This window comes from Macrobrachium rosenbergii, chromosome 47 (assembly GCF_040412425.1).
Source record: "Macrobrachium rosenbergii isolate ZJJX-2024 chromosome 47, ASM4041242v1, whole genome shotgun sequence".
NCBI classification, from domain to species: Eukaryota; Metazoa; Arthropoda; class Malacostraca; order Decapoda; family Palaemonidae; genus Macrobrachium; species Macrobrachium rosenbergii.
In genome coordinates this window covers 20,776,026-20,792,410 of record NC_089787.1, presented here as the reverse complement: position 1 = coordinate 20,792,410, position 16,385 = coordinate 20,776,026, and positions in this window count along the sequence as shown.

Sequence of the window (16,385 nt, the reverse complement as noted above, 5' to 3'; positions counted from 1 at the left end):
AATACCAGCACCACTCCCAAAAGAGCCGTGTTCGGTAAAACATAAACAAAAGACGGCAAATTTCTCGGTAACGTAAATTTGCATTAGATTTGAGCACGAGATTCCCACTGATCGTGTTAAGAAGACTTTGGATCACAGCATAAAAACTCCGATATCAAAATTAATGGTTTAAACTAAAATGATATTGATTTTACTTCACACTGTGGCTAATATAAACCCACATACCACTCGGTTATCCCATACACACAAAAAACACTTACGTTGAATTAACTTTCATATTTAAGTGGTTTAGTACCAAGTGTCGAGTCTGAGCGAACAAGTTTTAACAGAAAGCCTCAGTGGAAACTCGAGGCTGAATGACGGCTGTTTGAGTCGTTAAATGGCAACTGCTTGTTTGTTGAGTGCTGGCCTGGGAAGTACGGTACAGTACGGTACAGTACGGTGCGCTATTTGTTAGAGTATGGTACGAAATCTAACAGGTACGGTACGGCATTTCTGCTAGTGTAAGGTACGAAATTTTTTGAGGTACGGTACGGCATAGCATGTCTGCTTTAGTACGGTACGACATTTCTCAGATATGGTGCGCCGGTATTTGCTAGTGGACGGTACGATATTTTTAGGCGCGGTACGGTACTTAGGTTACCTATTCGGCACGACATTTCCCAGGTACGGGAAAGATTAAGTAGACCGTACCATACTCTTAACCACTGTTTTCTAGTTGCTATCCGGCAATTTTGTACATTGATTGTTCTTTCTTTGTACATTGATTGTTCTTTATCTTATTTGATTATTGTTATTATTGTTGTAACGAATTGTTTTGTTAAGATAAATTAATGTAATTTACGATACTTTCTAAAACTTGATTTCTTTTGTCGACAGTTATTTTCGTAACTTTGTATTTATATAATTGTTGATAGTTACTGTTACCATGATATTGGAATATATAATTAAGAATGAGTGTTCATATTTCCCCCTCTCTCGCTCTCTTTCTCAGCCTTCCTCCCCCTCTCTCTCTCTCTCTCTCTCTCTCACAGCCTTCCCCTCCTCTCTACCGCAGCCTTTCCCCCCTCTCTCTCTCTCTCTCTCTCTCTCTCTTTGTCCGATATCTGCACTAACTTTTGAACAAATGATTTCCGTAATCCTTTACGCTGCCTGACAGAGATTCATAATTCATAATTAATCATAATTAATTTCTTTTCTGCATTGCATACCGACAACGTTATGTATTTGATTGCTGACCTAATAATAAATATTAATATATCATTAAAAATTTCCAGCCAAAATAGATCAAAGTCTAGAACACCAGAACATGAGAGAACCTCTCATCTCTCTCTCTCTCTCTCTCTCTCTCTCTCTCTCTCTCTCTCTCTCTCTCTCTCTCTCTCTCTCTCTCTCATTATTACCAAAAACATTTACATCTCTCATTAATATAATGAGAACGGAACAGCCTCTCGGAAGCTCTCAATACAGATGGTGATGTATTTGGACTGAAGAATTATTGTTCATTTCAGTATGTATTGCATTACCTGTCAAATAATAGTAATCATCATAATAATAATTAGAGGTAGTAGTGAATACCTGTAATATTCAAAAGATGGTTCCTCATTTTGATGCAACCAAAGACTTTTACAAAACCCTACGGGAACGGTGTGCCACTTTTCGGCTAGTGCAAATTTGATGCAAAAATTGATATGAATACTAGCGTGTTTGGGATACTGTTAATATACAATATTATTAAAGATAAGGACTTGAGATCTTGCATTATGTCAAAGGATATATTCAAATATAATAATCGCAAATTTGGAAGAGAGAGAGAGAGAGAGAGAGAGAGAGAGAGAGAGAGAGAGAGAGAGAGATGTGAATATCACCACGGAAGGTTTTCATTTTTAAAACTGGGAACTTCGCAATAAAAAAAAAAAAAAAAATAGGAATTGCTGAATACGACTTAGTTATGAGTTGGAAGTCAGAAGGTACATCTTCCCTGAATCAGTAGGAAGTCAGAAGGTACAACTTCACTGAATCAGCAGGAAGTCAGAAGGTACAACTTCCCTGAATCAGTAGGAAGGCAGAAGGTACGACTTCAATGAATCAGTAGGAAGTCAGAAGGTACGACTTCACTGAATCAGTAGGGAGTCAGAAGGTACAACTTCACTGAATCAGTAGAAAGTCAGAAGGTACAATTCACTGAATCAGTAGGAAGTCATAAGGTACATTTTCCCTGAACCAGTAGGAAGTCAGAAGGTACAACTTCACTGAATCAGCAGGAAGTCAGAAGGTACAACTTCCCTGAATCAGTAGGAAGTCAGAAGGTACATTTTCCCTGAACCAGTAGGAAGTCAGAAGGTGCAACTTCCCTGAATCAGTAGGAAGTCAGAAGGTACATTTTCCCTGAACCAGTAGGAAGTCAGAAGGTGCAACTTCACTGAATCAGCAGGAAGTCAGAAGGTACAACTTCACTGAATCAGTAGGAAGTCAGAAGGTACAACTTCACTGAATCAGTAGGAAGTCAGAAGGTACATTTTCCCTGAACCAGTAGGAAGTCAGAAGGTACAACTTCCCTGAATCAGTAGGAAGTCAGAAGGTACATTTTCCCTGAACCAGTAGGAAGTCAGAAGGTGCAACTTCACTGAATCAGCAGGAAGTCAGAAGGTACAACTTCACTGAATCAGTAGGAAGTCAGAAGGTACAACTTCACTGAATCAGTAGGAAGTCAGAAGGTACAACTTCACTGAATCAGTAGGAAGTCAGAAGGTACAACTTCACTGAATCAGTAGGAAGTCAGAAGGTACAACTTCACTGAATCAGCAGGAAGTCAGAAGGTACAACTTCCCTGAATCAGTAGGAAGGCAGAAGGTACGACTTCAATGAATCAGTAGGAAGTCAGAAGGTACGACTTCACTGAATCAGTAGGGAGTCAGAAGGTACAACTTCACTGAATCAGTAGAAAGTCAGAAGGTACAATTCACTGAATCAGTAGGAAGTCATAAGGTACATTTTCCTGAACCAGTAGGAAGTCAGAAGGTACAACTTCACTGAATCAGCAGGAAGTCAGAAGGTACAACTTCCCTGAATCAGTAGGAAGTCAGAAGGTACATTTTCCCTGAACCAGTAGGAAGTCAGAAGGTGCAACTTCACTGAATCAGCAGGAAGTCAGAAGGTACAACTTCACTGAATCAGGGAAGTGTACAACTTCACTGAATCAGTAGAAGTCAGAAACAACTTCACTGAATCAGTAGGAAGTCAGAAGGTACAACTTCACTGAATCAGTAGGAAGTCAGAAGGTACAACTTCCTGAATCAGTAGGAAGTCAGAAGGTACAACTTCACTGAATCAGCAGGAAGTCAGAAGGTACAACTTCCCTGAATCAGTAGGAAGTCAGAAGGTACAACTTCCCTGAATCAGTAGGAAGTCAGAAGGTACAACTTCCCTGAATCAGTAGGAAGTCAGAAGGTACAACTTCAATGAATCAGTAGGAAGTCAGAAGGTACGACTTCACTGAATCAGTAGGGAGTCAGAAGGTACAATTCACTGAATCAGTAGGAAGTCAGAAGGTACAACTTCACTGAACCAGTAGGAAGTCATAAGGTTCAACTTCACTGAATCAGTAAGAGGCCAGAAGGTACAACTTCCCTGAATCAGTAGGAAGCCATAAGGTACAACTTCACTGAATCAGTGGGATGTCAGAAGGCAAAACTTCTGAGTCAAAAAGTACCATGAAAACTGTCCCAAAAGAGTGGACAAAGAATATATCGAAATTTACATCAACTTCAGAAAGGGACTTCGGTATACCAATAATACCCCAATTAGAAAAACCATTTCTCTGTCATTTTTTAGTATCAGACAAACCATATGAGGTTTCTGATAAATGGGAATATTCCTATTTAAAGTGAAACTGAATCCAGTAGCATGCCTGTAGGTAGCCTCTGTGAGACATAGACCGCCTACAATTTGATGACTGCTCACCCACTTCGAAGAAAGTCTAAAGTTTCCAAACTCTCCCTCGTTTCAACAGTAGAAATTCAACTTCCCTGTGCAACTGACGTGAAAGATCCAGCTTTCAGTGTAATTAATTAATTGTAAAAGGAGTTAAATAGTATTCCTGGGAAGCATCCGCACGCCTTTGCATCCACCTAATTCTACTTCCTCACCTTCCCTCTAAAGGACCTGACGCAATTTCACTCTTCCTCTGGAAGTTTTTTGTGTTTTTATCTAACCTCATTTCCAGGGCTTTCCCTTACGTGTGTATCTTCCATTAAAGCGAAAGGACATTCCCAATTAGGTGCCACTTGTTAAGGAAAAGTAAATTTTGCCCCGAGGGTTTTTGGCCTCGTTTTGGGTAGCTGGACCCACAACAATGGATGGAGTTCTGTTTTTTCATTCACTCCAGTTGATTAGAAGTGAAGGTACTTGTAAGTTGTTAGTAATATTCAGTGGTCATGTGGATTGGCGTTTGTTTGTAGCCGTTTTTGGAAAAAATTTTGTATCAACTCCTGAAACTGCCTGGGTAAAAATGAGATATATGTAAAGTACCAAAGGAAACTAGCTTTTGTTGAAAATTGTTGGCACTCAATTTAGTACTGACTGATGGGTCTGTCCACTACCCTCTCCTTGTTACCAATTTGTCCCTCGTTTATTACTAATATTGACAGAGGACCCTCTGTTCCAGTGACATGGAATTCAGATACAGTCTTTCCATTTCTGACATTCCACTGGCTATTATTCCTAGAGAGGTTTCAGATATAGTTGGAGCTAAATCTATAAGTGTTGTATAGACGCCCCAGCCATTTTAATATATCTATATGTTCCCTCTAACGCTTAAAATGTCTGTTTGGGTATAGATTCGAGCCAAAATGGAAATAACAGTACGAGATTGGGTATGTAGAACAAAAGTTATATGAACCCATATTACTGACCAGTCGTGGTTTAATGATTCTCAGAGACGGAATGATATAAAAAAATAAAATAGGTAATTTTAAAACATGGGCAAAACAAATGATATATATATATATATATATATATATATATATATATATATATATATATATATATTATATATATATATATATATATATATATATATATATTCATAGGAAGGATCTCGCAGGAGTTGGCCAAACAGGATGAAAGAATAGTTTTAACAATATTTCCCTAATCATCGAAACCAACGCGAGAAAAATTGGGAAGGACTTTGTGCAAATTATCGCCTGCTGTCGATCAGATGTCGATTTGGGAAGCTATCGTGACTGCTGGAAGCAGCAGCCAATTTCATCCTTAGCTCCAAATTATTCGTTTATCCTTTTATATATGCAACTGCAGATTATAATTTAGGTTAATCTTTTATCACGTGAAACACATTCTCTCTCTCTCTCTCTCTCAATCAAGTGTCTGTCTTTATTAGAAAACTGGACTGACTTGACACGAGAGAGAGAGAGAGGTGTCAAGTTGAAGACACCAGATGCATGAAACTGAGTCTCAACGTGAATGGAACCAAAGCAATACAAAGGAATTGTTCAAAAGAGAAGGATCTCGTGTGTGAATACTGTTGCAGGTCAAGGGTTCATGTCAGAAAGAGGAGTGTCATGTTGTCACGCCAAGAAGTGCTGTGTTGTCACACCAAGAATTGCCACAATGTCAGGCCAAAAACAGGTTATGTTGTCAGGCCAAAAAATGACATGTTTGCAGAGCAAGACAGGCCACGCTGTCACACCAAGTCAAGAAATGTTGTCTGGTCATGTGGAGTCAGGATTTGAAGCCAGAAAGTGTCATGTCACATGTTGTCAGCCCATTTAGAGTCAGGTAGTCACACTAAGAATTTTCATGTTGTCAGACCGTGAATTTCCTGTTGTCAGACCATGAAGTGTCATGTTGTCACACTGTGAAGGCAGATGTCACCAAGAAGTTTAAGATTGTTAGACCACGAAGTGTCATGTTGTCACACAATGTAGACCCATGTTGTCACAACAAAAATATGTTGTCAGCTTGTGAAATGTCATATCACACTAACAAGGCCCACGTTGTCCCGCCAAAAAGTAATATGTTGTCAGCCAATGACGTGTCACATCAAAAAGTAATGTGTTGTCAGCATATGAAGTGTCATGTTGTCACACTAAGAAGGCCCTTGTTGTCACACCAGAAAGTATCACGTTGTCAGACCATGAAATGTCATGTCACAGTATGAAAACCCATGTTGTCACACCAGAAAGTATCATGTTGTCAGACCATGAAGTGTCATGTCACTATATAGGCTCATGTTGTCACACTAAAAAGAACCATGTCAGCCTATGAAATGTCATGCCACACCAAGAAGGCCCATGTTGTCACACCAAAAAGTAATATGTAGTCAGCCTTTGAAGTGCTGTGTTGTCACACCAAAAGTTAATGTGTGGTCAGCCTATGAAATGTCATGTTGTCACACTAAGGAGGCCCATATTATCACACCAAAAAGTACTATGATGTCAGCCTATGAAAGGTCATGTTGTCACACTAAAGAGGCCCATGTTATCACACCAAAAAGTACTATGGTGTCAGCCTATGAAAGGTCATGTTGTCACACTAAGGAGGCCCATGTCACACCAAAAATTACTATTGTGTCAGCCTATGAAAGGTCATGTTGTCACGACAAGAAGCCTCATGTTGTAACCAAAAAAGAATATGTTGTCAGACTATGAAATGTGATGTCACACTAAGAAGGCCATGTTGTCACACCAGAAAGTAATATGTTGTCAGGCCCATATCACCAAAAAGTGATATGTTGTCAGCCTATGAAGTGTCACGTTATCAAACTAAGGAGACCCATGTTGACACACCAAAATGTAATGTGTTGTCAGCCTATGAAATGTCATGTTGTCACTATAAAGACAAATGTTGTCACAGTAAGAAGTATCATGTTGTCAGTCAATGGAATGTCATGTTTTCACACTAAGAAGGCTTCTGAACTTACGAATGAACGGTATAAAAATATGGTAAAATTTTACCGTAGAACTTTTTGTCATTTTGAAATTGAAAATCTCATTAATATCCCGCAAGTAAATGACATAACCTAACCTCACCTCACCTAACCAACCTCACCTCACCTCACAGCTCACCTAACGTAACTAAACCTAACCTAACCTAAGATACCCTGTCCTTACCCTAGTGAATATTAAGTCTGAAAACATTCCATAAATTAACCTTAATCTGAAAGAGAACTGTCAGTGGGAATAATGTCCTTTTATTTCATTTTTTTTGTGTTTCCTCCCCCACCCAAAAAAACCCCCACCCAAAAAAACCCCCACTTTCCCACTGTGGTCCCAGGGATTGTGGGATATGTTGGTACGTCTGCCATCTCTTTAAAAGGACTCATTTGCGAACGAATGTACTAATTTCAAAAACGTTCAAAATTAAACTCAAAACACAGGAAAATTATATTTTCAATTCCAAAATGAAATAATGGATTAAAGTGAAATTTTACCTAAAACTAATTTATACGGTGCAATGCGTCTAGATTGTTTTCTTGGGAATAATCTCTCTCTCTCTCTCTCTCTCTCTCTCTCTCTCTCTCTCTCTCTCTCTCTCTCTCTCCCATCATAACTGGCATGTGAGAACAATTGCACTTCCAAAATGACATCCCAAAAACTGAATAATTACATAATGTCGAAAATACATTTTCCATCGTTATTGCCGCTTCGCCTCTTCGGTATTTCTTAGACTGAGAGAGAGAGAGAGAGAGAGAGAGAGAGAGAGAGAGAGAGAGAGAGAGAGAGAGTCTAGTTTGTTTGGTGGTATTCAGTTAACCTGGCGGAAAATAGGCCTATGATCATTTAACTTCTCAGGAAAGGTGGGGGATATATATATATATATATATATATATATATATATATATATATATATATATATATATATATATATATATATATATATATATATATATAAATTTCAAGCCACTTACTGAAAAAGAAGCCATTTCTTATGATTAACCTGAATAAATAACATGAATAAAAGATTTTTACCACATTCCCCTTACCTTCTGATGCTGTAGACTTCGCCATTCCCTTCTTCACGTCTCCAGTGCCCTTAGGAACGCCATCATCCGAGTACCTGAGATCCCCCTTGGGGGGCAGCCTGCCCCTCAGCTGCTTAATGGCTGCTGTAAACTTAGATACAGCTGTGGTATCCAGAATTGGCGAATTTCCCAATGAATTTTAATGGTTAATATCCAGGTGTATTAAACGAATGAGCTGGTTCATCTTGATGTGTCTGTCTGACAAGACACCTTCACCAAAGCCAGAGTACCCAAGGCTAGCCCATACCATCACCTGATCTGGTTGCTTTGGGGTATAAATTAACACTGTACTTGGGGGGGCATGGGTATCCGACCCCTTCTTACTGCACACATGGCCGTGATCAGTTCCCAGTACTGTCAAGGTCGCCTCGTCTCCCCAAAGGATCCTCCTTCAGTCCAACGCTTCCTTTGATCGTAGGACATCACAGGTTTTCTTCTAAGGACTCTCCTTCAGTCCTACGCTTCTTTCCTTGATCGTAGGACATTGCACGTTTTCTCCAAAGGACTCTCTTTCAGTCCTACGCTTCCTTCCTTGATCGTAGGACATTAGAGGCTTTCGACAGGCATGAAAACTTGAAAACCAAGCAATCAAGCACGTTCCCTTGGAGATTGGGTTCTGTTTATTCAGTTCTGGTTCAGGAGGCCTTGGGTTTGCATATTTGCAGTCACTGTCTTGCAGTAAGCTTTCGGGTTTTAGACGTTGTGTTCTGGGGTCTTCCTGTTCCCTGGTATAAGGGCATAAAGCTTGCCCCTTTCCTCACCTGGGCAATGAAGCGGTACACTGGTAGCCCATCAACACCAGTGATTTTCCCCAATTTCTCTAACTTTCTGCTCAGTCTTGGCAAGATTGATGATTGAGCCCAAACCAACACAACTCGTACTACTTCTAGGCAAGGTCCCATCGAGAGAGAGAGAGAGAGAGAGAGAGAGAGAGAGAGAGAGAGAGAGAGAGAGAGAGAGAGAGAGAGAGGTGATTCGTTTAGGCAACACTTCACTCAGACCCGGACACGAGCTCACGAGCTACTGAAAGGGGAGGAGCGGAAACTCATCCTGAAGGGTGGCAAAAATTTGGCAAGATATAAAGGCACTTGTATAATGTGCCTTTAATTTAAAATATTACAATTATAGGTCAATGTCCAGAACAACTCCGCGGTGAGATATAAGAAAATAGGTCACACTATAATTTTCACTATATAAAATAATAAAACTTTGTCTCTGAACACTTTTTGAGGAGGTTCACCATATCCGAGATATTAATGATTATCTAATCGGCATCCTCGAAATCTTATTGGAGTTAGAAAATAGGTTTTTACTGTAATGTTTCTCAGAAAGAGTGTAATGTTTCTCAAAAACTAGTTCCCCATCGAATGATTTTCGATTTTTTGACTTATAAGGTTAGAATACCTGTCCCCAACCCCCTCCATAGCTAATATGGCAAAATTGTGGGTGTTTCCTCATCATAAGAAGTGGCCTAAAACGCTTTAAATATGAAAAATATTACATTTTACTTTTAATTTTGGTACTTTATGCATGCGGAGTTGTTCTGGACATTCACCCTCATCCTGAAGGGTGGCAAAAATTTGGCAAGATATAAAGGCACTTGTATAATGTGCCTTTAATTTAAATATATATTACAATAATAGAAAAGTGGTTGAATAATCACCTAACAGCAGCATAAGCGTATAAAACATTACGAAGGCGAGGATTGTTGTCGGTGGCGTTAGTATTCGACTCTGTCGCTGGAGGGCGTTGTTGGTGGGGATATTATTATTATTATTATTTATTATTATTATTATTATTATTATTATTATTATTATTATTAATTAGGTATGGCATTCTTTTTGGTGACAGCAGTACTAATTATTATATTATTATTATTATTATTATCATTATTATTATTTATTATTATATTATTATATATAGTTTTGGTATATATATATATGTATATATATATATATATATATATATATATATATATATATATATATATATATATATATATATATATATATATATATATATATAAGTTATTTTGAGAGAGAGAGAGAGAGAGAGTGACATCTCTTCTAACCCATGGAAGCACCAAGTTCCATAGCCTTGTAAAGGAGGAGGATTTCCTCTCTCAGGGTCAGAGCGTGCGTCGTAGGATGGATCCTTTATCAAAATAAGGACATTAATTGTCATCCTTCGCATTTTGGTTGTCTTGAAAAGTAAGTTCAAAATAGGTTGTTTGGTTGACCTGGATTAGGCCTAGTCGATGTTTTACTTTTAATTCAGGCTTTTACGAATGATTTTCTCTCTCTCTCTCTCTCTCTCTCTCTCTCTCTCTCTCTCTCTCTCTCTCTCTCTCTCTCTCTCTTGTGGCCGACCGATGCCTACGGATGACAGGAAAGAATGAACGAAAATAACGCTGGAAAATGTATTTACGACATTATGTAATTTTTCTGAATTAAGGGAAGTGAGTGACACCTTGATTTGGGAAGGACGGAATTTTGGAAGTGCAGTTTTTCTCATATGCCAATAATGATGATTAGGAGTAGGAATGAGAGAGAGAGAGAGAGGGGGGGGATTCAGAATGGAGAGAGAGAGAGAGAGAGAGAGAGCGAGAGAGAGCGAGAGAGAGAGAGGATTCAGAACGGAGTGTGAGGTAGGACTGAGAGAGAGAGAGAGAGAGAGAGAGAGAGAGAGAGAGAGAGAGAGGGAGAGAGAGAGAGGATTCAGAATGGAGTGAGAGGTAGGAATGAGAGAGAGAGAATGTGAAGTGGAATGAGAGAGATAGGATTGAGAGGGAGCGAGAGAGGTAGGACTGAGAGAGAAAGAGTGAGGTAGGAAAGAGAGAGAGAGAGAGAGAGAGAGAGAGAGAGAGAGAGAGAGAGAGAGAGAGAGAAAAAGCCTGACTACACGACATTTCTTAGTGTGACAACATCGACATTGATAGTGTGACAACATGACACTTTGTGGTCTGACAACATGAAACTTTGTGGTCTGACAACATGAAACTTCTTGGTGTGACAACATCGACATTGATAGTGTGACATGGCACTGTGTGGTCTGACAACATGACACTGTGTGATCTGACAACATGAAACTTCTTGGTGTGACAACATCGACATTGATAGTGTGACAACATGACACTTTGTGGTCTGACAACACGACACTTCTTAGTGTGACAACATCGACATTGATAGTGTGAAAACATGACACTTAGTGGTCTGACAACGTGAAACTTCTTAGTGTGACGACATCGACATTGATAGTGTGACAACATGACACTTTGTGGTCTGACAACATGAAACTCGTTTGTGTGACAACATTGTCCTTGATAGTGTGACATGCCAATTTGCGGTCTGACAACATGAAACTTCTTGGTGTGACAACATTGTCCTTGACAGTGTGACATGCCAGTTTGGGGTCTGACAGCATGAAACTTCTTGGTGTGACAACATTGTCCTTGACAGTGTGACATGCCAGTTTGGGGTCTGACAACATGAAACTTCATGGTGTGACAACATGACGCTTCTTTTCTGACAACATGAACTCTTGGCCTAGAGCAATATTTACATCCGAGATCCTTCTCTTCAAGAACATTCCATGAACTTGAAGGCTCTCTCTCTCTCTCTCTCTCTCTCTCTCTCTCTCTCTCTCTCTCTCTCGTGGGAATTGAGTCAGGATTGTTGTCAGTGGTAATGGATTGTCACCTCGGGGCTTCTGCGGAGATGTTGAGGCAAGTTCGTGTCAAGTCAGTCAGTGGATTCCTTTTCGAACAGACACTTAAGAGAGAGAGGGAGAGAGAGAGAGAGAGAGAGAGAGAGAGAGAGAGAGAGAGAGAGAGAGAGAGAGAGAGAGAGAGAGAGATTTTAAGAGTTTAACGTTCCATTGATTACGGGAATTTTGAATTTCGTTTTCCAACTCAAAATTTTATTAGCTTTTCAAATAGACAGTGTAAAGAGAGAGAGAGAGAGAGAGAGAGAGAGAGAGAGAGAGAGAGAGAGAGAGAGAGAGATTTTAAAAAGAGTTAAACGTTCCATTGATTACGGAATTTTTAAGTTCATTCTCCAACTCAAAATTTTATTAGCTTTCAAAATATATATATATATATATATATATATATATATATATATATATATATATATATATATATATATATATATATATATATATATATATATATATATATATATATATATATGAAAAGGAAAAGTTCATAAGAATCAAATAAAAGCGAGAATGGTAAACCTCCATCTTATATAGCCTATAGGTCATAATCCCCAACTCTCGACAAACAATATTTCCTTATATTGCAGTACACGGGAGAACAATTTATAGAAGGCGTCTTGCAGTGACAGGCAATTAAGGGATCTGGAGGTCGTTAGGCCCCCTCTAACCACCGGGGGTGGGGAGGGGGTTGGAGAAGGAAGGGTATCCTTCTATGAAACAGGATCCCTTAAAGGATATGTGACTGATTTCATCCTGTTTCCTCTGCTCGTTGTTGTGACAGATTCCTGTTGTTTGCTTGAAATGTCTGAAAACTATGTCCCACACACAGCTGCTCAAAGACTTTTCCTGTCCGGTGCATGTGGCAATCCCTTCCAGTGAGGCCTGAGAGCTTAATTTGGTGAAAGTCCATCTGCAAAAGGTCTTTCTCAGAAAAAGTGGATGAAATGGCCTTTAGATCACGTGACAGTTGTGAATATTCCTCCTGTGATCAGTTTAATTACTCTGATTGAATGATAATTGCTTTGTCGTTAGATTTCCCAAAGTTAATTACTCTTATCAGAGGGAATGGCATTCATAATCACTGTAATGATATGCAAACTGTATCTAACGGCCGTTTTTTACCTGGGACGTTGGGTCGTGATGAGAGAATGTTTTCTTTTATGTTATTCATGAGAGTTGGGGGAATCTCTGGTTGAAATAGAGAGGTTGGAATAATTGGAGTTTGTAATCAGCCACTTGGAAATTTCAAAGAACCCACATCAATACTTGTGTAGGCAAATGTACAAAAACATTATTGTGAATGATTTCATTAAATGCTACAGTATATCACTCTGTGAGAGTTATTAAGAAGTAGAATTCGTATCTCACTGACTGTTGCAGTTTTTGAAACAGTATTTTGGACTGTATTATAATTACGAATTCGTTTTACTGCACCTCCGTTCATATTCGATTTCTTCCATCTTACTTTCCAACCCTCTCCTAACAATTTCTTTGGCCCAAATTCTACATTCCATTCTATTCTTCCACAATTATGAAGCCTGATCTATCACGTAAATGCAATTTGAATAATTAAGGATAATTAATTATCTTCCATTAGTTACTATGTCCCTTCCCCCTTTCAGTTCCAGGGCATTCGATTATTCAAATTATATCGGCTAGTAATTTCTGCACTGGGTATACTGTGTGCCCAAGGCATTGTTATTAGCTTTTAGTGGTATGAAGTCATTTCAATATATTTCACACTGTATATGAACACTTATGATTAGTCAAGAATGTTTATTTATTTATTTATTCATTTATTTATTTAATTTATTTAATTAATTTAATTAATTAATTAATTTATTTAATTCATTTAATTAATTAATTAATTTATTTATTTATATATAAATATATATATATTATACGTTATATGATTGTTATAACACATATATATACATATATATTGTTAATTTAATTTTTAATCATCCTTTGAGACATCATTTGAAGATGCTCACTTATGATGTTCCCACTAAGACATCCATATTCAAATTAGTCTCTTAACTGAGCCCAGAACTTTAACTTGCAAATTCCTACACTATAGAAGCCTCGCCTGAAGTAACAGCCATCTTCTTCTTCTTCTTCTTCTTCTTCTTCTTCTTCTTCTTCTTCTTCTTCTTCTTCTTCTTCTTCTTCTTCTTCTTCTTCAGACTCCCAGCTTCAGCAGAAGAGTCCAACAAAGATCTGTGACACAGGTCCTGGGATTTATGGCTAATATTAAAATAGTAGGGTCCCAACCATTTTGCATTAGGTTACCTGTGTGTTTAAGTTAATCATTCCTGTTTCTCGTTGACAGTTCATGCGGCTTTGAATAGCGTTTGTTTTCGTAGAATATGATGCTTAGGGATTTCTTGACTGGAAACTTTTAATATCACTTCCATCAGTAACAAAATGGCAATGAGGTCAAACTATATCTCTTACAAACTACGTACTCTCTCTCTCTCTCTCTCTCTCTCTCTCTCTCTCTCTCTCTCTCTCTCTCTCTCTCTCTCTCTCTCTCTGTTGCTTTGCTCAGGAATGTGGAAATGACTCCAAGTCGTCTTCTCGCATTCTGGGGTATGTGTCTCTCAGAGAGAGAGAGAGAGAGAGAGAGAGAGAGAGAGAGAGAGAGAGAGAGAGAGAGAGAGAGAGAGAACAAAAGTTACAATGCAGACACAATGACATACGAGAATAAACATTGATCAAAGCTTATTATAATATTTATTATTATTTATTATCTGTAATATGATTAATAATCTTTGTTTTTTTTTGCATTTTCAGAAACTCGGCTCTGGCTCGGATTTGGTGAGTGTTAATCAATTGTTCTCATTAGTTTTTTTTTTTTTGTAGTTTATTATTGATACATATTTTTTTTGTGTATTGTCATTCATTCTTTTTTTCAGCTTCTCACAAAATCTTGGGAATTCTTAATGTTGTAGTTTTCGTGATGTTTTTGAATGTGTTTATTATTATAATTGTAATTTTTATTAACATTATTATTGGTATTATTGTTATAATTATCATTATTATTTTGAGATATTGATTAGATTTTACTTGTTTCTGTAGTGATTTAATATATCGAATTAACTATCGATCATTACAAGATACTTTTAACATTATTGTTCCATTCATTTCCTTTATTTTTCACTCATCTTCACTCTTACCACTCACTAGTGGTGAAGAAATGGTTTCTTGAAGGGAATTCAGTTTCCACTTCAAAGGAAATTCTCTGGGATTCTGAATCCAAAAAACATTTCATTTTCATCAGTTTTCATTTCGTCATATTATCACGTTTCCTAACTCAAAAAAACATTTTTAAAATTCACTCAAAATTGAAAAATCCATATCTCATTTAATGACAAAAATTCCCTCTTCATTTATGAGATCAGCAAAATTTGTTGAAAAATCTATATCTCATTTGATTGCTTGAACTCACTCTCCATTTATGAGATAAGCAAAATTTGTATTGTTTCTTAATGGTGAGATTCAGAACAATGAACTTGTCTCTTCTGAAAATGACTGGGTGTTAAAATCTCCTTGATCGAATTTTTTGTAGTAGCTGACCTCAAAGTTTGCCAAGTCAGGCTTTTAATTTTTTTTCAAGTAGCCAATATTAAAGTTCCCCAGGTTAGTTTTATTGGAATAATCATCCAAACTTTAAAGTTTGAATTGGTTGCCCGCAAAGTTTTGCCCAATCAGCGTTTCTGTCGTATCAGCTGGCCTTAAACTTAGTTTTTTTATTGGCGAATATCAAAGTTTCCCCTGTTTTTTTGTTTATATTAGCCGACCCCAAAGTTTGCCTAGTAACTTTTTCTTAATTATTTTTCCAATAGGCTGATTTCAGGGTTTGCCTGGTAGTTTTTTTTTTTTTTTTTTTAGCCAACGTGACAGTTTGCTTGGTCAGTTATTTCAATTATCCGAACTCATACTTTACTCAGGTGGTTTTTTAATGAGCCAACCTTTAAATTTCCTGGGGTAGTTTTTTTTAATGTGACTAGGAAAAAAGTCACATTAATTTATAGTGGCCAGGAATAAAGTCACAAGGGAAAAAAGTCACAATTTTGACTAGGAAAAAAGTCACATTATTTTATAGTTAAGTATATCTTAGTTTTACCAGACCACTGAGCTGATTAACAGCATGGCTGGGAATAAAGTCACGGGGAAATAAGTCACAATTTTAACTAGGGGAAAAAAGTCACGCTGATTTATAGTGGCCGGTAATAAAGTCACAGGGGAAAAAAGTCACAATTTTAACTAGGGAAAAAAGTCACATTGATTTATAGTGGCCGGTAATAAAATCACAGGGGAAAAAAGTCACAATTTTAACTAGGGGAAAAAAGTCACATTGATTTATAGTGGCCGGTAATAAAGTCACAGGGGAAAAAAGTCACAATTTTAACTAGGGAAAAAGTCACATTGATTTATAGTGGCCGGTGATAAAATCACAGGGGAAAAGTCACAATTTTAACTAGGGAAAAAGTCACATTGATTTATTTAAAGTCACGGGGAAAAAAAGTAACGATTTTAACTAGGGAAAAAAGTAACATTAATTTATAGTGGCCGGTAATAAAGTCAGGAAAAAAACAATTTTAACTAGGGAAAAAAAGATTGA